The 24,359-nt window shown below is 44.4% G+C and overlaps 1 long non-coding RNA gene across 1 annotated transcript; it reads right to left on the reverse strand.

The window, feature by feature from the left end:
• Nucleotides 1-886: 886 nt before the first annotated feature.
• LOC120964182 (uncharacterized) lies at nt 887-13,565 on the reverse strand. Its single transcript, XR_006664732.2, has 3 exons — nt 12,991-13,565; nt 1,350-1,554; nt 887-1,199 (listed from the first exon to the last, which is right to left on the reverse strand). It is a non-coding gene; the product is annotated as an uncharacterized lncRNA (long non-coding RNA).
• Nucleotides 13,566-24,359: the final 10,794 nt, after the last annotated feature.

Raw genomic sequence — 24,359 nt, forward strand, 5'->3', positions numbered from 1 at the left:
TTTAGACCAAAAAAATTTGAATTCTTTTTGCGCGAAAAATGCGTTTTTTGCTTCCGCGAGGCGCACAGACGTGCCTCTTGGAAACGAAAAAACGCGTTTTTGGGCGTGCCTTTCGGAAATGAAAAAAAACGTGTTTTCTCTTCTTTTCTTCTGTGAGAGGCACAGTTTTGCTTTCGCGAGTGACACGAATTTGCTCCCACGAGAGGCACAGTCGTGCCTCTCGGACGGAAAAAATGTGTTTTTTTGCTTCCACGAGATGCACGGCCGTGCCTCTCGGAAGCGAAAGAAACGTGCTTTTTCCTTCCGCAAGAGGCATGGTCGTCGTGCCTCTCGAAAACGGCTTTTGGAAAGGAACAACAAGTGCCCCCAATGTGGTTTTTTCATCTGATTTTTTTATGAAAAAAGTTCATCAAAATCTATCAACATATCTAGTTTTGAAGATCTCGACAGGAGAAATCCAACGGTGAAAACTGTTCAAGATTTGGATGCACGATTTAAGATATATTTTTTTAATAAACGAATCTACGACAAAAGGAAACTCGCAGGTTGCGACAAGTGACGCACGTGCACTGCGCTACTTGTCGCAACCTGGGGAGGTGGGAGTGACTTTGTAAAGAGTGCTCCTTGATTAGTGATTTCGGAAAAGACATGTAAAACTATGTGTATATAAAAAAGGCCACGACCCTAATGGTAAGATTCTTGTGGTCCGAGCCAGTTTGGACCTGTTAGGCCTTCCACTATGTGGGCTAAAAGAGGTGCCAAAACCAGTTTTCCCTCATCTGGCACCGATGCCTTCCATAGCCCAGCCGGTGCCATAAAAATATTTCAGGGAGCCGGAGCAAGTAGCTGCTCCGGTGCCCATTTCAAGCTCTACAATAAAATATACTAAAGTATAACTGCCATCTCTACAGGAGCATTCCTACCCAACCACCACCGAGCAACATCATTCAATCCATACCAAACAGCACTCAATTCACAGCAAACCAGAGCACTCAAATTTCCAGATGACCGTTGCACTGTAGTAGGAAAATCTGCCCGTTTGGAGAATATGTCTATAAAATGTACAGAACAAGCTCATAGAAGCACAGGAAGATCTTGGAAAAACTCTCCCCCAAAACATGGAGCACTCATCTTCTCAAAGCTTCACAAGCATGATGAACTCCTCCTTCTCACCTTCAGATGCACAGAGCCCAAACAACCTACAAAATCCACAGAGCCCAATTAGTTTGCAGTACAATTCTAGTTTCCATCCCCATCATCCACATATGAATTATCCACCCACACAATATATTCCCAGTTTCCAGCATCAACACCCACACCATGCAAATTTATATGCTCAAGGAGGTTACCAGCAAGTTCCATCCATACCTCCAGGGTACCATGGTGTTGCTTACCAAGGTAACATGGGGCAGTACCCTTCGGGAGCATTTGGAGCAGGCTCAAGTAGCAGTCCAGCTTCTCCTGCTGGATGCATACCTTTTCTTGGATCTGCTAGAGGCACTAGTTCAAGAGGAGATGAGAACAGTCCAGTTGGATTTAGTTCTCCCATGTCACCTGCATATCATGTGGATGAAGATCCGGCTGTCAGTAATCAAGATGGCAGTGATAGTAGTCCTGATGAGATTCAGAAAAAAAGGAAAAGGCAAGAACTGGAGTAAGCGTGAGGATGAACTTCTCATAGCAGCTTGGGTGCACAATTCATGTGATCCGATTGATGGAAACTCCAAAAGGGCAGAGACCTATTGGAAGGAAGTCGCAGCAGAGTACAACAAATATGCAACAAAAGAGCAGAAGAAAACAGTTGGGCAATGCAAGAACCACTGGACCAAGACCACAAAGAAGGTTACAAAGTTCAATGGTATCTACAATGTTGAAAAAAGTACATGGCCTAGTGGGAGTGATGACAAGCAACTTATGGAGAGGGTACGTGCCAAATACATGAGTGTTGCCAAGACAAAAAGACCCTTTCCATATGAGCACTGGTGGGAGTACGTGAGGAAAGAGGCTAAATGGAGAAGGTCTTATTCAGTTGAAGAGATGAACAAAAGAAACAAGTTGAATGCATTAGGAGCTTATAGTTCTCCAACCCAGGCAATAGATGAGGAAGGTGAACTTCAACGACCCCCGGGACGCAACACTTCAAAAGACGCAAAAGATAAACATAAGTCATCAAGCAAGTCTAAATGCTCTGGAAGCTTGACAAGTGAGAGTGTGGACAAATTTAATGAGATTCAACTACGAAAATCAATTGCTGCAGAGAAAATGGCCGACGCCACCCTTATTCAAGCAGAAGCCACAAAAGTTCAAGCAGAAGCTGAGAATGAAAGAGTTGAAACTGAGAAGGAGAAGATAAAGGTGGACAAACTGAGCAAATACCTTGATCTTCTTCACAAAAATACTTCAGCTTATGATGATGCCCAAAAGAAAAGACATGAACAAGTTCTAAATTTCTTAGCTAATGATCTGTTCGGTTAAGATTAGATGTATCTTGTAGGTGAATGATGCGCTATGTAAGCAGTTTCATGTGATCGTTGTTTATTAGAACTTTATGAATTAGTATGTAATCACTGGTTGTAAGCATTTTCTGAATTACTATGTAATCATTTGATGAATTACTATGCACTGCATTTAACTTGCTGGAAATATTGCTGTTGAAAACTAGCCGTTGGAAACTATTCCCTATTAATAGAGGCAGCAGCTCCATCCCACCAAGCCCAAACACAACACACCTTCCACTCAAGAGATGTCCACCAATGAGAACCCACAAGCAGAGCAACAAGACAATGTTGATGCAGCAATTAGTTTCGAAGCCATGAGTGACTTTTTCTGGGACTTCATGAATGACCCAGTTGAAGCCCAGGTTGAAGCAGAAATTCGAGCTTAGATTGCAGCACAACAGATAGGTACGTCCAATGAACACAGAAGACTACCTAGAAGACACCTTGATAGAGATAGGCAAGGTGGTGAGGATAGGCTGATGGCTGATTACTTCTCAGAAAATCCATTGTACACTGACAAGCAATTTAGGCGTAGGTTTCGTATGAGGAAGCATTTATTTTTACACATTGTCCAAACTCTTGGCGAGTGGTCTCCATTCTTTACTCAGAGGAGTGATGCATTTGGCAAGCCTGGCTTTTCTCCCTTGCAGAAATGCACTGCTGCTATGCGAGTGCTAGCATTTGGGACACCTGCTGATTTGTTTGATGATAACTTGAGAATGGGTGAAACCACAATCATCAAGTGCATGACCACATTTTGCAAGGGTGTGATGGAGAAGTTTGGTCCAGAATATCTTAGAAGGCCCACTAACGAAGACATACAACGCTTACTTCATGTAGGGGAGGCCCGTGGCTTTCTTGGCATGTTGGGAAGTCTTGATTGCATGCACTGGACATGGAGAAATTGTCCAGTGGCTTGGAAGGGAATGTTCACTCGTGGCGATCATGGAGTTTCCACAGTCATGCTCGAAGCTGTAGCCTCACATGACCTATGGATATGGCATGCATTTTTTGGGGTTGCTGGATCAAGTAATGATATCAATGTCCTAGACCAATCAACTTTGTTTACTCAAGTGTTGCAAGGTACAACTCCAAAGGTTCACTTTGAAGTCAATCACAATGAGTATAACTTGGGATACTACTTAGTAGATGGCATTTATACGGAATGGGTGACATTTGTGAAATCAATCCCTATGGCTCAAAGTGAGAAGCACAAGTTATATAAAGCACATCAAGAAGGAGCAAGGAAAGATGTAGAGCGGGCTTTTGGTGTTTTGCAAGCTCGTTTTGCTATAGTTCGTCATCCAGGGCGTATGTTGCAAAGGTGTGCTCTTGCTGAGATCATGTATGCTTGCATTATATTGCATAACATGATCGTTGCAGATGAGAGGCACACCTACAAGTGCTATGACAAATATGACTGTGACTATGAATTGCTACAAGGCGCCCAAATACCATATCTTGAAACTGAACAAGGACCATTTGATGGGTTTGATCTGGTTCTTGAGACAGATGCTGCCATTCGGGATCGATCCACACATCGTCGTCTCAAGGCTGATTTGGTTGAGAATATTTGGCAAAAGTTTGGAGGAAATGGACATTAGCAATTATTGTTGGGAATCGTAGCATAATTTAAAATTTTCCTACGCTCACCAAGATGCATCTATGGAGTCTACTAGCAACGAGGGGAAAGGAGTGGATCTACATACCCTTGTAGATCGCGAGCGGAAGCGTTCCAATGAACGTGGATGACGGAGTCGTACTCGCCGTGATCCAAATCACCGATGACCGAGTGCCGAACGGACGGCACCTCCGCGTTCAACACACGTACGGTGCAGCGACGTCTCCTCCTTCTTGATCCAGCAAAGGGGGAGGAGAGGTTGATGGAGATCCAACAGCACGACGGCGTGGTGATGGATGTAGCGGGTCTCCGGCAGGGCTTCGCCGAGCTTCTGCAAGAGAGAGAGAGGTGTTGCAGGGGAGGAGGGAGGCGCCCAAGGCTTAGATATTGCTGCCCTCCCTTCCCCCCACTATATATAGGGCCAAGGGAGAGGGGGGGCGCAGCCTTTCCCCTTCCTCCAAGGAAGGGTGCGGCCAGGGGGGAGTCCTTCCCCCCCAAGGCACCTCGGAGGTGCCTTCCCCCTTTAGGACTCTCCCTTTTTTCTTATCTCTTGCGCATGGGCCTCTTGGGGCTGGTGCCCTTGGCCCATATAGGCCAAGGCGCACCCCTTACAGCCCATGTGGCCCCCCGGGGCTGGTGGACCCCCTTGGTGGACCCCCGGACCCCTTTCGGCACTCCCGGTACAATACCGATAAAGCGCGAAACTTTTCCGGCGACCAAAATAAGACTTCCCATATATAAATCTTTACCTCCGGACCATTCCGGAACCTCTCGTGACGTCCGGGATCTCATCCGGGACTCCGAACAACTTTCGGGTTTCCGCATACATATATCTCTACAACCCTAGCGTCACCGGACCTTAAGTGTGTAGACCCTACGGGTTCGGGAGACATGCAGACATGACCGAGACGCCTCTCCGGTCAATAACCAACAGCGGGATCTGGATACCCATGTTGGCTCCCACATGTTCCACGATGATATCATCGGATGAACCACGGTGTCGAGGATTCAATCAATCCGTATGCAATTCCCTTTGTCAATCTGTATGTTACTTGCCCGAGATTCGATCGTCGGTATCCCAATACCTTGTTCAATCTCGTTACCGGCAAGTCTCTTTACTCGTACCGCAATGCATGATCCCGTGACTAACGCCTTAGTCACATTGAGCTCATTATGATGATGCATTACCGAGTGGGCCCAGAGATACCTCTCCGTTACACGGAGTGACAAATCCCAGTCTCGATCCGTGCCAACCCAACAGACACTTTTGAAGATACCCGTAATGCACCTTTATAGTCACCCAGTTACGTTGTGACGTTTGGCACACCCAAAGCACTCCTACGGTATCCGGGAGTTGCACGATCTCATGGTCTAAGGAAAAGGTACTTGACATTGGAAAAGCTCTAGCAAACGAAACTACACGATCTTTTATGCTATGCTTAAGTTGGGTCTTGTCCATCACATCATTCTCCTAATGATGTGATCCCGTTATCAATGACATCCAATGTCCATAGTCAGGAAACCATGACTATCTGTTGATCAACGAGCTGGTCAACTAGAGGCTTACTAGGGACAGGTTGTGGTCTATGTATTCACACATGTATTACGATTTCCGGACAATACAATTATAGCATGAATAATAGACAATTACCATGAACAAAGAAATATAATAATAACCATTTATTATTGCCTCTAGGGCATATTTCCAACAGTCTCCCACTTGCACTAGAGTCAATAATCTAGTTCACATCACCATGTGATTAACACTCACTGGTCACATCACCATGTGACCAACATCTAAAGAGTTTACTAGAGTCAACGATCTAGTTCACATCACTATGTGATTATCACTCAATGTGTTCTGGTTTGGTCATGTTATGCTTGTGAGAGAGGTTATTAGTCAACGGGTCTGAACCTTTCAGAACCGTGCGCTTTACGAATATCTATGTCATCTTGTGGATGCTACCACGCGCTATTTGGAGCCATTTCAAATAATTGCTCTACTATACGAATCCGGTTTACTACTCAGAGTCATCCGGATTAGTGTCAAAGTTCGCATCGACGTAACCCTTTACGACGAACTCCTTTCCACCTCCATAATCGAGAAAATTCCTTAATCCACTAGGTGCTAAGGATAAGTTCGACTGCTGTCATGAGATCCTTTCCCGGATCACCATTGTACCCTCTTGACCAACTCATGGCAAGGCACACTACATGTGCGGTACACAGCATAGCATACTATAGAGCCTATGTCTAAAGCATAGGGGACGAGCTTCGTCCTTTCTCTATCTTCTGCTGTGGTCAGGTCTTGAGTCTCACTCAATACTCACACCTTGTAACACAGCCAAGAACTCCTTCTTTGCTGATCTATTTTGAACTCTTTCAAAATCATGTCAAGGTGTGCTGTCTTTTGAAAGTATCATCAGGCGTCTTGATCTATCTCTATGGATCTTGATGCCCAATATGTAAGTAGCTTTATCCAGGTCTTCCTTTGAAAAACTCCTTTCAAACAAACCTTTATGCTTTCTAGAAATTTTACATCATTTCGGATCATCAATATGTCATTCACATATACTTATCAGAAATGTTGTAGCGCTCCCACTCACTTTATTGTAAATACAAGTTTCTAACAAACTTTGTATAAACCCAAAAACTTTGATCACCCCATCAAAGCGTATATTCTGACTCCGAGATGCTTGCTCTGATCCATGGAAGGATCGCTGGAGCTAGCATACCTTTTAGCATCCTTAGGATCGACAAAACCTTTCTGATTGTATCACATACAACCTTTCCTTACGAAAACTGGTAAGGGAACTTGTTTTGACATCCATCTGCCAGATTTCATAAATGTAGCTAATGCTAACATGATTCCGACGGACCTAAGCATCGCTACGGATGAGAAAAACTCATCGTAGTCAATTCCTTGAACTTGTGAAAATACTCTTTGCCACAAGTCGAGCTTCATAGACGGTAACATTACCGTCCATGTCCGTCTTCTTCTTAAAGATCCATTTATCTCAATGGCTTGCCGATCATCGGGCAAGTTCACCAAAGTCCATGCTTTGTTCTGATACATGGATTCTATCTCGGATTTCATGGCCTCGAGCCATTCGTCGGAATATGGGCCTACCATCGCTTCTCCATAGCTCGTAGGTTCATTGTTGTCTAGCAACATGACTTCCAAGACAGTCACGCATTACTCTGAAGTAGTGCGCATCCTCGTCATCCTACGAGGTTTGGTAGTGACTTGATCCGAAGTTTCATGATCACTATCATAAGCTTCCACTTCAATTGGTGTAGGTGCCACAGGAACAACTTCCTGTGCCCTGCTACACACTAGTTGAAGCGACGGTTCAATAACCTTATCAAGTCTCCACCATCCTCCCACTCAATTCTTTCGAGAGAAACTTTTCCTCGAGAAAGGACTCGTTTCTAGAAGCAATTACTTTTGCTTCTAGATAGGAGGTATACCCAACTGTTTTTGGGTATTCTATGAAGATGCATTTATCCGCTTTGGGTTCGAGCTTATCAGCCTGAAACTTTTTCACATAAGCATCGCAGCCCCAAACTTTTAAGAAACGACAACTTAGGTTTCTATAAACGGTGTCGTCTCAACGGAATTGCGTGGTGCCCCTTTTAAAGTGAATGCGGTTGTCTCTAATGCCTAACCCATAAATGATAGTGGTAATTTGATAAGAAACATCATGGCATGCACCATATCCAATAGGGTGCAGTTATGATGTTCGGACACACCATCACACTATGGTGTTCCAGGCGGTATTAATTGTGAAACACTTTCCACAATGTCTCAATTGTGTGCCAAACTCGTATCTCAGATACTCATCTCTATGATCATATCACAGACATTTTATCCTCTTGTCACGACGATCTTCAACTTCACTCTGAAATTGCTTGAACCTTTCAATAATTCAGACTAGTGTTTCATCAAGTAAATACACTCAGCATCTACTCAAATCATCTGTGAAGTAAGAACATAACGATATCCACTGCATGCCTCAGCATTCATTGGACTGCATACATCAAAATGTATTACTTCCAATAAATTGCTCTCTTGTTCCATCTCACTGAAAACGAGGCCTTTCAGTCATCTTGCCCATGTGGTATGATTTGCATGTCTCAAGTGATTCATAATCAAGTGAGTCCAAACGATCCATCTGTATGGAGTTTCTTCATGCATATATACCAATAGACATGGTTCGCATGTCTCAATCTTTCCAAAAATGAGCGAGTCCAAAGATCCACCTACATGGAGCTTCTTCATGCGTTCTACACCAATATGACTCAAGTGGCAGTGCCACAAGTATGTGGTACTATCATTACTATCTTATATCTTTTGGCATGAACATGTGTATCACTACGATCAAGATTCATTTTAGGTGCAAGACCATTGAAGGTATTATTCAAATAAACAGAGTAACCATTATTCTCCTTAAATGAATAACCGTTTTGCGGTAAACATAATCCAATCATGTTCAGCGCAACCACCAAATCTCGATGGTAGAGGGAGCATGCGATGCTTGATCACATCAACCTTGGAAACACTTCCAACACATATCGTCATCTCACCTTTAGCTAGTCTCCATTTATTCCGCAGCTTTTATTTCGAGTTACTAACACTTAGCAACCGAACCAGTATCTAATACCCTGGTGCTGCTAGGAGTACTAGTAAAGTACACATTCATATAACGTATATCCAATATACTTTGTCGACCTTGCCTGCCTTCTCATCTACCAAGTATCTAGGGTAGTACTGCTTCAGTGACCGTTCCTCTCATTACAGAAGCACTTAGTCTCGGGTTTGGGTTCAACCTTGGGATTCTTCACTAGAGCAGCAAACGACTTGCTGTTTCATGAAGTATCCCTTTTGCCCTTGCCCTTCTTAAACTAGTGGTTTTACTAACCATCAACAATTGATGCTCCTTCTTGATTTCTACTCTCGCGGTGTCAAACATCGCGAATAGCTCAAGGATCATCATAACTATCCTTGATATGTTATAGTTCATCACGAAGCTCTACTAGCTTGGTGGCAGTGACTATGGAGAACTATCACTATCTCATCTGGGAGATTAACTCCCACTCGATTTAAGCGATTGTGGCACTCAGACAATCTGAGCACACGCTCAACGATTGAGCTTTTCTCTCTTAGTTTGCAGGCTTAAGAAACTTGTCAGAGGTCTCATACCTCTTGACGTGGGCACTAGTCTGAAATCCCAATTTCAGTCTTTGGAACATCTCACATGTTCTGCGACGTTTCAGAAACGTCTTTGGTGCCACAATTTTAAACCGCACCGAACTATCACGTAGTTATCAAAACGTGTATGTCAGATGTTTTGTAACATCTACAGACGACGCTGAGGTTCAGCACACCGAGCGGTGCATTAAGGACATAAGCCTTCTGTGCAGCAATGAGGACAATCCTCAGTTTACGGACCCAGTCCGCATAATTGCTACTACCAACTTTCAACTAAATTTTCTCTAGGAACATATCTTAACCAGTAGAACTAAAGCGCAAGCTATGACATAATTCGCAAATACCTATTTGACTATGTTCATGATAATGAAGTTCATCTGATTATGAACTCCCACTCAGATAGACATCCCTCTAGTCATCTAAGTGAAACATGATCCGAGTTTAACTAGGCCGTGTCCGATCATCACGTGAGACGGACTAGTCAAGATCGGTGAACATCTCCATGTTGATCGTATCTTCTATACGACTCATGCTCGACCTTTCGGTCCTCCGTGTTCCGAGGCCATGTCTGTACATGCTAGGCTCGTCAAGTCAACCTAAGTGTATTGCGTGTGTTCCGAGGCCATGTCTGTACATGCTAGGCTCGTCAACACCCGTTGTATTCGAACGTAACAATCTATCACACCCGATCATCACGTGGTGCTTCGAAACGACGAACCTTCGCAACGGTGCACAGTTAGGGTGAACACTTTCTTGAAATTATTATAAGGGATCATCCTACTTGCTACCGTCGTTCTAAGCAAATAAGATGCAAAAAACATGATAAACATCACATGCAATCAAATAGTGACATGATATGGCCAATATCATCATGCTCCTTTGATCTCCATCTTCGGGGCACCATGATCATCTTTGTCACCGGCATGACACCATGATCTCCATCATCATGATCTCCATCATTGTGTCTTCATGAAGTTGTCACGCCAACGATTACTTCTACTTATATGGCCAACTCGTTTAGCAACAAAGTAAAGTAATTTACATGGCGTTATTCAATGACTCGCAGGTCATGCAAAATAATAAAGACAACTCCTATGGCTCCTGCCGGTTGTCATACTCATCGACATGCAAGTCGTGATTCCTATTACAAGAATATGATCAATCTCATACATCACATATATCATTCATCACATCTCCTGGCCATATCACATCACATAGCACTTGCTGCAAAAACAAGTTAGACGTTCTCTAATTGTTGTTGCAAGTTTTTACGTGGTTTGTAGGTTTCTAGCAAGAACGTTTCTTACCTACGTATGACCACAACGTGATTTGCCAATTTCTATTTACCCTTCATAAGGACCCTTTTCATCGAATCCGTTCCGACTAAAGTAGGAGAGACAGACACCCGCTAGCCACCTTATGCATCTAGTGCATGTCAGTCGGTGGAACCTGTCTCACGTAAGAGTACGTGTAAGGTCGGTCCGGGCCGCTTCATCCTACAATGCCGCCGAAACAAGAAAAGACTAGTAGCGGCAAGAAGAATTGGCAAACTCAACGCCCACAACTACTTTGTGTTCTACTCGTGCATAGTAACTACACATAGACCTGGCTCATGATGCCACTGTTGGGAATCGTAGCATAATTTAAAATTTTCCTACGCTCACCAAGATGCATCTATGGAGTCTACTAGCAACGAGGGGAAAGGAGTGGATCTACATACCCTTGTAGATCGCGAGCGGAAGCGTTCCAATGAACGTGGATGACGGAGTCGTACTCGCCGTGATCCAAATCACCGATGACCGAGTGCCGAACGGACGGCACCTCCGCGTTCAACACACGTACGGTGCAGCGACGTCTCCTCCTTCTTGATCCAGCAAAGGGGGAGGAGAGGTTGATGGAGATCCAACAGCACGACGGCGTGGTGATGGATGTAGCGGGTCTCCGGCAGGGCTTCGCCGAGCTTCTGCAAGAGAGAGAGAGGTGTTGCAGGGGAGGAGGGAGGCGCCCAAGGCTTAGATATTGCTGCCCTCCCTTCCCCCCACTATATATAGGGCCAAGGGAGAGGGGGGGGCGCAGCCTTTCCCCTTCCTCCAAGGAAGGGTGCGGCCAGGGGGGAGTCCTTCCCCCCCAAGGCACCTCGGAGGTGCCTTCCCCCTTTAGGATTCTCCCTTTTTTCTTATCTCTTGCGCATGGGCCTCTTGGGGCTGGTGCCCTTGGCCCATATAGGCCAAGGCGCACCCCTTACAGCCCATGTGCCCCCCCGGGGCTGGTGGACCCCCTTGGTGGACCCCCGGACCCCTTTCGGCACTCCCGGTACAATACCGATAAAGCGCGAAACTTTTCCGGCGACCAAAATAAGACTTCCCATATATAAATCTTTACCTCCGGACCATTCCGGAACCTCTCGTGACGTCCGGGATCTCATCCGGGACTCCGAACAACTTTCGGGTTTCCGCATACATATATCTCTACAACCCTAGCGTCACCGGACCTTAAGTGTGTAGACCCTACGGGTTCGGGAGACATGCAGACATGACCGAGACGCCTCTCCGGTCAATAACCAACAGCGGGATCTGGATACCCATGTTGGCTCCCACATGTTCCACGATGATATCATCGTATGAACCACGGTGTCGAGGATTCAATCAATCCGTATGCAATTCCCTTTGTCAATCGGTATGTTACTTGCCCGAGATTCGATCGTCGGTATCCCAATACCTTGTTCAATCTCGTTACCGGCAAGTCTCTTTACTCGTACCGCAATGCATGATCCCGTGACTAACGCCTTAGTCACATTGAGCTCATTATGATGATGCATTACCGAGTGGGCCCAGAGATACCTCTCCGTTACACGGAGTGACAAATCCCAGTCTCGATCCGTGCCAACCCAACAGACACTTTTGAAGATACCCGTAATGCACCTTTATAGTCACCCAGTTACGTTGTGACGTTTGGCACACCCAAAGCACTCCTACGGTATCCGGGAGTTGCACGATCTCATGGTCTAAGGAAAAGGTACTTGACATTGGAAAAGCTCTAGCAAACGAAACTACACGATCTTTTATGCTATGCTTAAGTTGGGTCTTGTCCATCACATCATTCTCCTAATGATGTGATCCCGTTATCAATGACATCCAATGTCCATAGTCAGGAAAACATGACTATCTGTTGATCAACGAGCTGGTCAACTAGAGGCTTACTAGGGACAGGTTGTGGTCTATGTATTCACACATGTATTACGATTTCCGGACAATACAATTATAGCATGAATAATAGACAATTACCATGAACAAAGAAATATAATAATAACCATTTATTATTGCCTCTAGGGCATATTTCCAACAATTATAAGTTCTACATGAATTCATCTTATTAATTTCTACCCCTTTCTACTTTAGTTTTCCAGTCGAGCATCTCCTTTGTAATTGTGTAATTTAGTTTACAAATTGTGGAATGAGAACATTTTATTATTATTTTTTGTTGCTAATTTTTAAGAACAGGAAAGTAGCATCACTGACATTATTGACTAGTACTACACTACATGCAAGTATAGCACGTCCTAATAGATAGAGCTTCATAGGCCGAACATTACAATGTCTTAACTGAATCCAGTAAAACATTTTTGTTTGCTTCATAGGCTGAACATCACGCATCCTCACCTGTGCTGCTTCGAGACCAGTAGAGGCAGCATAGTAGTAGAAAGTAGTAGAGGCAGCGCAGTAGCCGGCCGTCCAGTAGTCCGGGCAGCGCTAGCTACAATATACTGCTGGCCCGCCTCCGCCTCCTGCTTCCTCCTCCTCGTCCATGGAGCTCGTCCCCCGCCGCACATCACCTCCACTAGCCGCGGAGCCTCGGCGGGCCGACGAACACCTTGCCTGGGGTAGGAGATGCGTGTCGATTTGGCCTAGATCCACGCCGGATCGAGACGAGGAGGTGAGGATGGAGATGGATCGGTCGGAGGAGAAAGGGGATTTTCTCTGGACAGAGGCGGACGAGAAGGAACTCGCGCGAAGGATCGAGGAGAGGTTGGCTTGCTCGATTTTTTTATGGACGTGTGGGTCCTGCTTTTCTACGGGCTACAAACGCACATTGTGAGGCCGGTGCCAAATTCTTTTGTAAGGGCATCGATGCGCAGTCTGCTATATTTTAGTGCACCGGGCACCGGGCACATAGTGGAAGGCCTTACTGGACCTCTAAACCCATGGCAAAATCGCAGGTCCACGGTTCCGCCTGCACCTCGTCTAACAAGGCTATGGCTAAACCTAGGTTTTACCCTAATCAGTAAATGGGCGCACACATGCGAGGATGTCATGTTCCCGACAGCATCGAGGCAACAAGGTGAGCGCCCCCCTAGTCCGGTAGCAGCACAACCTCCATTTTCGGCTCTGTGAGGCAGTCACGAGTGGCGGGCGTGGTGGTGGTTGTGGTGTGACAGATGACACCGAGACAAACATACAACCGGCCTGGTAGCACGACCTGCAAGGCGTGCACGTGCGTCGGGAGAAACAGGCACCAGTGTTGGAGCATGGCCGACGGCGGTGAAAGATCGTGAATGTCGCCTAAAGGAGGGGTGAATAGGCGCTTTAAAATAATTACGGTTGAGGCTTGAACAAATGCGGAATAAACCTAGCGGTTAATTTGTCAAGCACAAAACCTATAACAACTAGGCTCACCTATGTGCACCAACAACTTATGCTAAGCAAGAAAAACTACTTAGGTGATAGCAAGATATATGACAAAAAATAATATGGCTATCACAAAGTAAAGTGCATAAGTAAAGGGCTCGGGTAAGAGATACCCGAGGCACGCGGAGACGATGATGTATCCCGAAGTTCACACCCTTGCGGATGCTAATCTCCGTTTGGAGCGGTGTGGAGGCACAATGCTCTCCAAGAAGCCACTAGGGCCACCGTAATCTCCTCACACCCTCGCACAATGCAAGATGCCGTGATTCCACTAAGGGACCCTTGAGGGCGGTCACCGAACCCGTACAAATGGCAACCCTTGGGGGCAGTCACCGAACCCGTACACTTTGGCAACCCTTGGGGGCGGTCACCGGAACCCGTCAAATTGCTCGAGGCGATCTCCACAACCTAATTGGAGACCCCGACGCTTGCCCGGAGCTTTACACCACAATGATTGAGCTCCGAACACCACCAACCGTCTAGGCGCCCAAGCACCCAAGAGGAACAAGCTCAAGGGTACCAAGCACCCAAGAGTAACAAGCTTCTCAACTTGTAACTTCCACGTATCACCATGGAGAACTCAAACTGATGCACCAAATGCAATGGCAAGGGCACACGGAGTGCCCAAGTCCTTCTCTCTCAAATCCCACCGAAGCAACTAATGCTAGGGAGGAAAATGAGAGGAAGAACAAGAAGGAGAACACCAAGAACTCCAAGATCTAGATCCAAGGGGTTCCCCTCACATAGAGGAGAAAATGATTGGTGCAAATGTGGATCTAGATCTCCTCTCTCTTTTCCCTCAAAAACTAGCAAGAATCCATGGAGGGATTGAGAGTTAGCAAGCTCGAAGAAGGTCAACAATGGGGGAAGAACATGAGCTCAAAAGATAAGGTTGAATGGGGAAGAAGACCCCCTTTTATAGTGGGGGGAACAATCCAACCGTTACCCCCAAAACAGCCCCGCAGAGGGCGGTACTACCGCATAAGGCAGCGGTACTACCGCTGAGAACAGCGGTACTACCGCTCCCCCGGGCGGTACTACCGTGGAGTTAGGAGGGCAGGAGAGATACGGACTCGAGCGGTACTGCCACGGTGGTAGGGCGGTACTACCGCTCATGAGCGGCACTGCTGCTCTACTGCCGCTGCGAAGTACCGCACAATCCGACACGAAAAAAGACCCCTCGAGACGACGCGGCAGGGGCCTGGTACCGCAGCGGTACTACTGCTGAGGACCCACCGGCGGTACTACCGCTGCGGAGTGGTACTGCCGCCTGTGACTCCTAAGCGGTACTACCGCTGGGTACCGCGGTACTACCGCTGGCGCCATCCTAAAGCCACTGCCACAAAAACAAGTATACTCCAAGGAAAACCAGAACTGCCAAAACTTCTTCATATGAGCTCCGAATTGAGAAAACTCAAGCTTGTAGGATACAAGACGACGAGTAGCATCAAAACAGCGACTTGGTTATAGTAAGAAGAGGTAGGGGAGGTATGCCTAACAAATAGAGGAGTGAAACCTCCAACCGAGAAGAACCGGCATAACCTCCAACATCGAAAACATCATAGAAGATGTGAGTGAACTCCGTTTTCGACGAACTCGAGCTTGTCATCAAGATGACCATAAGCTCCAAAACTCACAAAGAGAAGAACCAAACAAGAACCAATAAAGATGATGCAAGGATGCAATGGTTTGAGCTCTCTATGAACGATACGATCAAGCTACTCATCGAGAGCCCCCCTTGATAGTACGGCAATCGATCCTATAACCCGGTCTCCCAACTACCATCATGAGACCGGTAAAATAGAAAACCTATCAAGAGCAAACCTTTGCCTTGCACATGGTCCACTTGAGCTAGATGATGACGATCTTGACTCCCTCAAGATGGACCACCTTTCTTGATTGCGTTGGCTCGATGAAGACTAGTTGATTGCTCCCCCATACTCCACTATGGGTGAGCCACCCTTCCGCACATCTTCACAAGTCCATTGTCACCACAATGGACGACAAGCTTCAAGCACTTGATCTCTTCGTGATGATCCACTTGAACTTGCACACGGCAATGTTGATGACGATCACCACTTGATGTCATCCTCTCCATGGGTTGAGTGATATCTTCCTCTTGACGCAAGCCCATGAACACGTACCTAACCCCACATAGAACACTCACGAAGACTATGGGTTAGTACACAAGGCGTAATTGACAATGCTTACCATACCATGGGATCGCTTGATCCCTCGGTACATCTTGTGCGCTTTGTGTGTTGATCAGCTTGATTCACTCTTGACTTAGTCTTGATCAACCTTAACTCTTTCCAACTCTCTTCATTTGGATGATGTCTTGAAGGTAAACATGAATGATCACACAATCTTCTTCTTCAAGACATGTTTGCAATAAGCTCAACTCTCACATGACCAATCTTTGGATAATTCCTTAATAACACCTTGGTCACCACATAAACTCCTTGAAACCAACACATGGACTTCAAGAAATGCCTATGGACAAATCCTTCAAATATAACTCAAGGCAACCATTAGTCCATAGAGGTTGTCATCAATTACCAAAACCAAACATGGGGGCACCGCATGTTCTTTCAGGCGGCTCCCAAAGCACGAAGAAGGAAAAAGGTATTCGACCCTAGGGTTAAAAGGATATGCCCATGATGGACCCTAAAGGTTATTTGGGACGTCTGGTTACCCTCTTGGTGACAAAAGCCAGTCCGGTCCACCAAATGACGTGAATCTTGAGTTAAATGGTAAGTTAGTTAATGCTTTAAAGAACCATGCAAGCGTATGTGATACATGGACATAACCATGCTAAGGTATGCAACGCATGAAACATGGATCTTTGGAGTGGTCAAACTTATGTCATTTTGCTTTCTGAAGCGAAGCGCATTCAAATCGGGTTACGTGAGATGGTAGATACATTCAACTACACACACAACGTAATAAGTGCTCATGAAACCATATATGATGGTTCAAAAGATATCTAACATGTACACAATGTTTTATGCTGTAGAGATCATCTTGAAATGTGTGTTATCCAAGGGCGATGGATGCAAGTGAGTGAATTTTTTGTTCGTCGCTATGTACACATTGTCAATTACATGATTATATTATGATAAAAACAGAAATATAAAGCACATGACAAGTACATACGTTGAATTACATGGCACTAAAAGCCATATCGAGTGGTGAACAACCCAAACAAGATCATTGACACATGCAGCATGGATATATTGTCAATGACATGTGACATTGCCATACATTGCTAGTGACACATGACACTAACGACACATGCATATGTTGCTAACAACCAGAGGCAGTGACATATCGCCATAACCATCATCCGAGTGGCGTCATACGGTCGTTTACTGTGTTGTACTTGTTCATGAATGAGTGTCATGCACGTCGTCATCGCAATGGAATAAAGACCTGGATACCGAAATTATTCGTATAATTTTTCTTTCTTCACAGAAAACCAAGCATAAATGTTACTAGCGTAACTTAAACCCCCTTAGCGACGGTATCCAATGCGGCACATTAAAGTATGATAACCAAATTGAATATATGGCTCAAGGTCGGTGACAAAAAATTACCGAGCATAATGCAAGACATCTAACCAACCATGTACCCCCTCTGGTCCTTTTTACTCAAGATTTGTTTGAAGTCAAACTTTATTATATAAAAAAAATCAACATCTATAACACTACCCCTCAAAAAAACATCTATAACACTAAGAGTTATACAAAGTGAAAATTAATCTTTTTTTTGCGAGAAAATTTCCGATCTATTCATCTTCAATCATGGCAGTACAACGAATACTAGAAATAATAGAAATTACATCCAGATCCATAGACCACCTAACGACGACTACCAGCACTGAAGCGAGCCGAAGGCGCGCCGCCGTCATCGCCCCTCCATCGCCGGAGTCGGGCACAACTTGTTGTAGTAGACAGTCGGGAAGTCGTCGTGCTAAGGCCCCGTAGGACCAGCGCACCAGAACAGCAACCGCCGCAGATGAAGAATAGCGTAGATCAGAAAGATCCAATCCAAAGACACACGAACGTAGACGAACAACGACGAGATCCGAGCAAATCCACCAAAGATAGATCCGCCGGAGACACACCTCAACACGCCCACCAACGATGCTAGACGCACCGCCGGAATGGGGGCTAGGCGGGGAGACCTTTATTCCATCTTCAGGGAGCCGCCGCCGTCTCGTCTTCCTGAGCAGGACACAAACCCTAAGAAACGACAAAAAAGGAGCCCTCCCGCCGGCCCTTGCCGAGATCCACCGCGCCTCCATGGCCCTAGGGCCACGGAGAGGAGGTGGACCTGCGACGGCGGCGGCGGGAAGCAGAAACCCTAGCTTTTTTGTGGAAGAGGAGGAGGCGGGATTGGACTAGTTGCGTGGCTAAAACTTAAAGTGAAAATTAATCTCATGACACATCTAACAATATTAATTTTGTATTGTGAATACTGATATTTTTATACAAAGTCTGACTTCAGGCAAATTTTATATATGGAGTAAAAAGGGCGGGAGGGAGCATATGTGTGTGCCCGTAGCGGTGTGGCACGCACGAGTGCAGCGGTTCACAAGAGAGTCAAACCAACGGTGCCTTGGTTCCGTGAGGGCAAACGTCTCCGCGGCAGGCAACCCAGTCACAGGCCTAATCCCTGCAGACACAAGAGCGCGGCGCACGTGTGTGGTCATACCGAATGGGCTGCCCACGGCCACCTTCTTCTTTTTTCTCGCACAAATTGGGCCGGGCAACATGTACGACCCAGCCAGCATAAGTGGCTAACGAAACGCAACCGTACCGGGCTATGAGTATCGCTCGCGTCGCCCACATATTTTGTTTTCCCAAGGAATGGCTCGCTTTATGTAGCTCTCGTTCGCTCCCCTCTTTTAAACGGTTACTATAGTTTTAAACGGTTACTATAGTTTTTCTTTCTACCCCTAAAAAGATAGCTTTTTCTATAGTCGACGTAACCTCTATAAAAGTCCGTGAATAAAAAATAATAATCAAATTTTGATTGTTTCTCCATTTTATTCGAAGCGTTCTTTTTCATTTTTTACTTCTTCAAAGACCACGAACTTCTAAAATTTCATAATTTTGTATTAAAATAAAAACCGGTCTGTTCATGCACATTAAACAAATGTTCAATATACAAAATGTTCAACTGATGTTAAAAAAAGTTCACCGTACACTAAAAAATTGTTCAGCATATATAAAAAGATATTCAAAGTATATACCGTACACTAAAAAAGATTTAATATATATAGAGAAAAATATTTGGCATATAATATATAGAAAAATGTTTAGTGTATGTTCAAAAGGTTCACCGTAAACTAGAAAATAATTCACTGCATATAGAAAAGTAAAAGTTCAGCGAACATAGAAAAATGTTCAATGTGTATTTAAAAAGTAGTTCATACAAGCGTGTGGTTTGTTATTTTTTTTAAATGTTCACAATTTGTAAAAGGTTCAAGTTCATGCAAAATCAGAAATAGTTCATGAATTAAAAAAATGTTACTAAATCCAAAAAATTCTCACATATTTGAAAATTGTTCATGAATTCAAAGACTATTACTAGCGAATTTGATAAAATGTTCATGGATTCAAAAATTGTTCATCAATTTAATTAAAATGTTTGTGAAATCCCAAAGAATAAAAAACAATGAAAAAACCCAGTAAGCCAATAAAAACACAAAGAAAAGACAAAATAGAAGAAACCTAAAAAGGCAATTAAAACACAGAAGAAAACATAAACATAAGTAAGTAACACAAAGGAACAAAAAGAAGGAAACCATAAAAAGAAAATGGTGAACATGAAGAAAACAAAAGGCATAAGAAAAACCACAAAACCAGTGGAAAACCATTGAAATAAAAAACATAAGAAAATCAGAAAAACAATGAAAATAAAAAATAAAAAGGGGGTAAAGAAGACAATTTTATAAATAAAAATCCGGTCAAAATACCTAGAAAACTCTAAAATCATAGAAAATAAAAATGCAAGAAAACCATTGAAAATGAAAAGGAAATAGAGAAAATGAAAAAAAGATAATTCTCTAATAAAAAACGGCTAGATACCTAGAAAACCAACATGAAAACACCAAGTAGAAAGAAAAAAACCAGCTGGAAGCTTCGTAAAACCAATTTTTTTTAGCAAAGATAGCTAGGCTTTATTATTTGATAACAATGTTTATAGGAAATGGAATTGGATGATAGGGAGAGCCCAACCAACAAATGCGGCCCTTGGAGGAGAGAAGCACACAGTCTATCTAGCCTATGAGCTTCAAAATTTGAAGATCGAGGTTCAAAAGTGAAAATACAAGAATTAAACACTTTGTCAGTTTTTGAGTTTTCTCTAATAACACTACCATAGTTTCGTTGTACTCCTTTGAATGTGCTTGACAACCTGTTGGCAGTCCGATGCGATTTGGAGATTCTGCATGTGTAAGTCTTGAGCTAGTGATAGAGCTTCTAAATTGGGGGGAGGGGGGGGGGGGGGGTGTCAACAAGCCATGAACTACAAGTACCGAAGATCCAAGGTAGGAACCATCTCGGTCCCTGCAGATTGCTGTTGTTGTGCCCACATTATGGCCAGAGGAGACTCGAGCGTCAACATTTATTTGATGTAGCCCTTTGTCTGTGGAATCCATTTATTGTGTGTAATTATTCTTGCGGCGCTGGCCACTGTAGCGACTTCCGGCTGTGCGGCAAGTTGGTCTGGTTCCAAGATGAACTGTGTGACAAATCTAAGATGGGCTCTGGTCGATTCCTTCATATATTAGTTTCCTTCTGCATACCAAATCGCCCATAGGGTAACAGACATCCGAGTGAGCTCATCATGGCTTAAAGAATCGATCATGGCGAAGAGCCAGCTTCTTGCATTGGCATGTGTTGCAGCTATCATATGTTCCAGCAAGTCATGATCAACTAAGGCCCAGATGCATCGCGCCCTTGTACACTCAATCAACCCATGCTTCCATGAGTCCGGTGCTCCACAAGCAAAACATTGGTCATGGTGGGACATCTTCGTTTTCTTCCTTACATCCTCTGTAGGCAGGGAGTTCTTCAATAGCCACCATAAGAAAACTTTGATTTTTGCAAGTACCAAGATCTTCCATAAAGTAGCCCAAGATTTCTCGTTTGTTGATGTATAAGAAGATGCAGCGCATTGTTCCAGCTAGTCCTCATGCCTATTCTTGATAGCTACATTCTGTATGCCAAACAGATACTAGAAAAGATCGCACCCGTTTTGAAGTTCCAGGACCAGAAACCATCTACAGCCTGAGTACACACTGAGATCGCAAGAATCATTGTTGCGTCATAAAGGCAGAAACACTTGTTCCACTAACTACGTGTTCCACTAATGGGCTTCCGAAACAGGTGAAAACACTTCCCCAAACCTCTAAGCTAGCGCTTCCTACTGTCACTAATGGGCTGGCCTGCCAGGAGTTGCCATAGGTGAACATACCATTTGTAAATTGTACCTGTCCGTCACGTGATCTCTTAAGAGCATCAAATAGGAGGGCTGCCGCGCGCATAGGGACGTTTCGTGGTGGGCTGGCCTGTTCCAAATACATGCACACATTAGCGACAGAGATCACACAGTAGTGATACGTCTTCAACGCATCTATAATTTATGAAGTATTCATGCTATGTTTACAATAATTTTATATGGTTTTGGTATGATTTTATTAGAACTAATCCGGACTAACGCTGTTTTCAGCAAAACTACCGTGGTGTCATTTTGTGTGCAGAAATAAAAGTTATAGGAATGGGCTGAAAATTTATGGTGATTTTTTATGGACCAAAAAAGACCCCCGAGGAACCGGAGCTAGGCCAGGAAGTGACCGAGGAGGCCACAAGCCTAGGGGCGCGCCCCCACGGCTCGTGGGCCCCTCGGGCACTCCCTTGACGTGAGACCGGCGCCAAAAACCTATAAATATAGAAACCTCCGAAAAGAATCCTAGATTGGAAGTTCCGCCACCGCAAGCCTCTATAGCCACAGAAAACCAACCGGAAGCCCGTTCCGGCACCCTGCCGGAGGGGGAAATCATCACCGGAGGCCATCTTCATCATCCCGGCGGTCTCCATGACGAGTAGTTCACCCTCAAGGATGAGGGTATGTACCAGTAGCTATGTGTTTGATCTCTCTCTCTCTCTCTCTCTCTCTCTCTCTCGTGTTCTTGATTTGGCACGATCTTGATGTACCGCGAGCTTTGTTACTAACTTACTATAGTTGGATCATATGGTGTTCTTCCCCCTCTACCTTCTTGTGATGAATTGAGTCTTACTCTTTGAGGTTTCGTTATGTTGGATTGAGTATTGGATTTGAGAACACTTGATGTATGTCTTGCGATGGGATATCTGTGGTGACAATGGGAATTTCTATTGATTCACTTGATGTATGTTTTGGAACTCAGCTCGCGGATTCCCGAGGTGACATTGGGGTAATCTATGCATAGGGGTTGATGCACGTTTTCGTCCTACGTTCTCTGATAGAAACTTTGAAGTGACTCTTTGTCGCACATTGAGGGATTTTCATACAATTTAATTATGTTATCATTATTGAGAGACTTTGCACTATTGAAAGTATGTACCCTATGCCTTGTTTCTAAGCATTGCAATACCGTTTTTGCTCACTTTTGTTACTAGTTACCATGCTGTTTTTATATTTTCAGATTACAGAAACCTATATCTACCATCCATATTGCACTTGTATCACCATCTCCTCGCCGAACTAGTGCACCTATACAATTTACCATTGTATTGGGTGTGTTGGGGTGATGTTGGCTTGAACTACATCGGTATTTCCCCAAAGAGGAAGGGATGATGCAGCACAGCAACGGTAGGTATTTCCCTCAGTGATGAGACCAAGGTTATCGAACCAGTAGGAGAACCACGCAACACCACGTAAACATCTCATGCACACAAAGAACAAATACTTGCAACCTGACGTGTTAAAGGGGTTGTCAGTCCCTTTCGGGTAACGGCGCCAGAAATTGGCACGTGGACGGGAGAAAGTTGTAATAGATTGAATAAATAGATCGTGAATAAAATAAAGTGCAGCAAAGTATTTTTGTGTTTTTGGATTAATAGATCAGAAAATAAAAGTTGCAAATAAATAAAAAGGCAAATAGCAAAATAGATCTGAAAGTATATGATGAGAAAATAGACCCGGGGGCCGTAGATTTCACTAGTGGCTTCTCTCGTGAAAAATAGCATACGGTGGGTAAACAAATTACTGTTGGGCAATTGATAGAACTTCAAATAATCATGACGATATCCAGGCAATGATCATTATATATCATCACGTCCAAGATTAGTAGACCGACTCCTGCCTGCATCTACTACTACACATCGACCGCTATCCAGCATGCATCTAGTGTATTAAGTTCATGGAAAAACGGAGTAATGCAATAAGAACGATGACATGATGTAGACAAGATCTATTTATGTAGAAATAGACCCCATCTTGTTATCCTTAATAGCAAAGATACATATGTGTCGGTTCCCCTATTGTCACCGGTATCAAGCACCGTAAGATCGAACCCATCACAAAGCACCTCTTCCCATGGTAAGAAAAATCGATCTAGTTTGCCTAACTAAACCAAGGATTCGAAGAATAAATACGAGGCTATAAGTAATCATGCATATAAGAGATCAAAAGACTCAAATAACTTTCATGGATAAAAACATAGATCTGATCATAAACTCAAAGTTCATCGGATCCCAGCAAACACACCGCAAAAAGAGTTACATCAAATAGATCTCCAAGAGACCATTGTATTGAGAATCAAAAGAGAGAGAGGAAGCCATCTAGCTACTAACTATGGACCCGTAGGTCTACAATGAACTACTCACGCATCACCGGAGAGGCACCAATGAGGATGATGAACCCCTCCGAGATGGTCTCTAGATTGGATCTGGTGGTTCTGGAACTTGCGGCAGCTGGAATTGATTTTCGTCGACTCCCCTAGGGTTTCTGGAATATTGGGGTATTTATAGAGCAAAGAGGAGTTGCGGGAGGCCACCGAGGTGGGCACAACCCACCCGGGCGCGCCTGGGCCCCCAAGCGTGCCCTGGTGGGTTGTGCTCCCCTCGGAGCTCCTCTCAGGTACTTTCTTGTTCCAACAGGAGTCTTCTGGTCCAGAAAAAATCACCAAAAAGTTTCACTTCGTTTGGACTCCGTTTGGTATTGATTTTCTGCGAATTAAAAAACAAGCAAAAAACAGCAACTGGCACTAGGCACTATGTCAATAGGTTAGTCCCAAAAAATGATATAAAGTTGCTATAAAATGATTGTAAAACATCCAATAATGATAATAT

Source organism: Aegilops tauschii, chromosome 5, assembly GCF_002575655.3.
Source record: "Aegilops tauschii subsp. strangulata cultivar AL8/78 chromosome 5, Aet v6.0, whole genome shotgun sequence".
Taxonomy (NCBI): Eukaryota; Viridiplantae; Streptophyta; class Magnoliopsida; order Poales; family Poaceae; genus Aegilops; species Aegilops tauschii.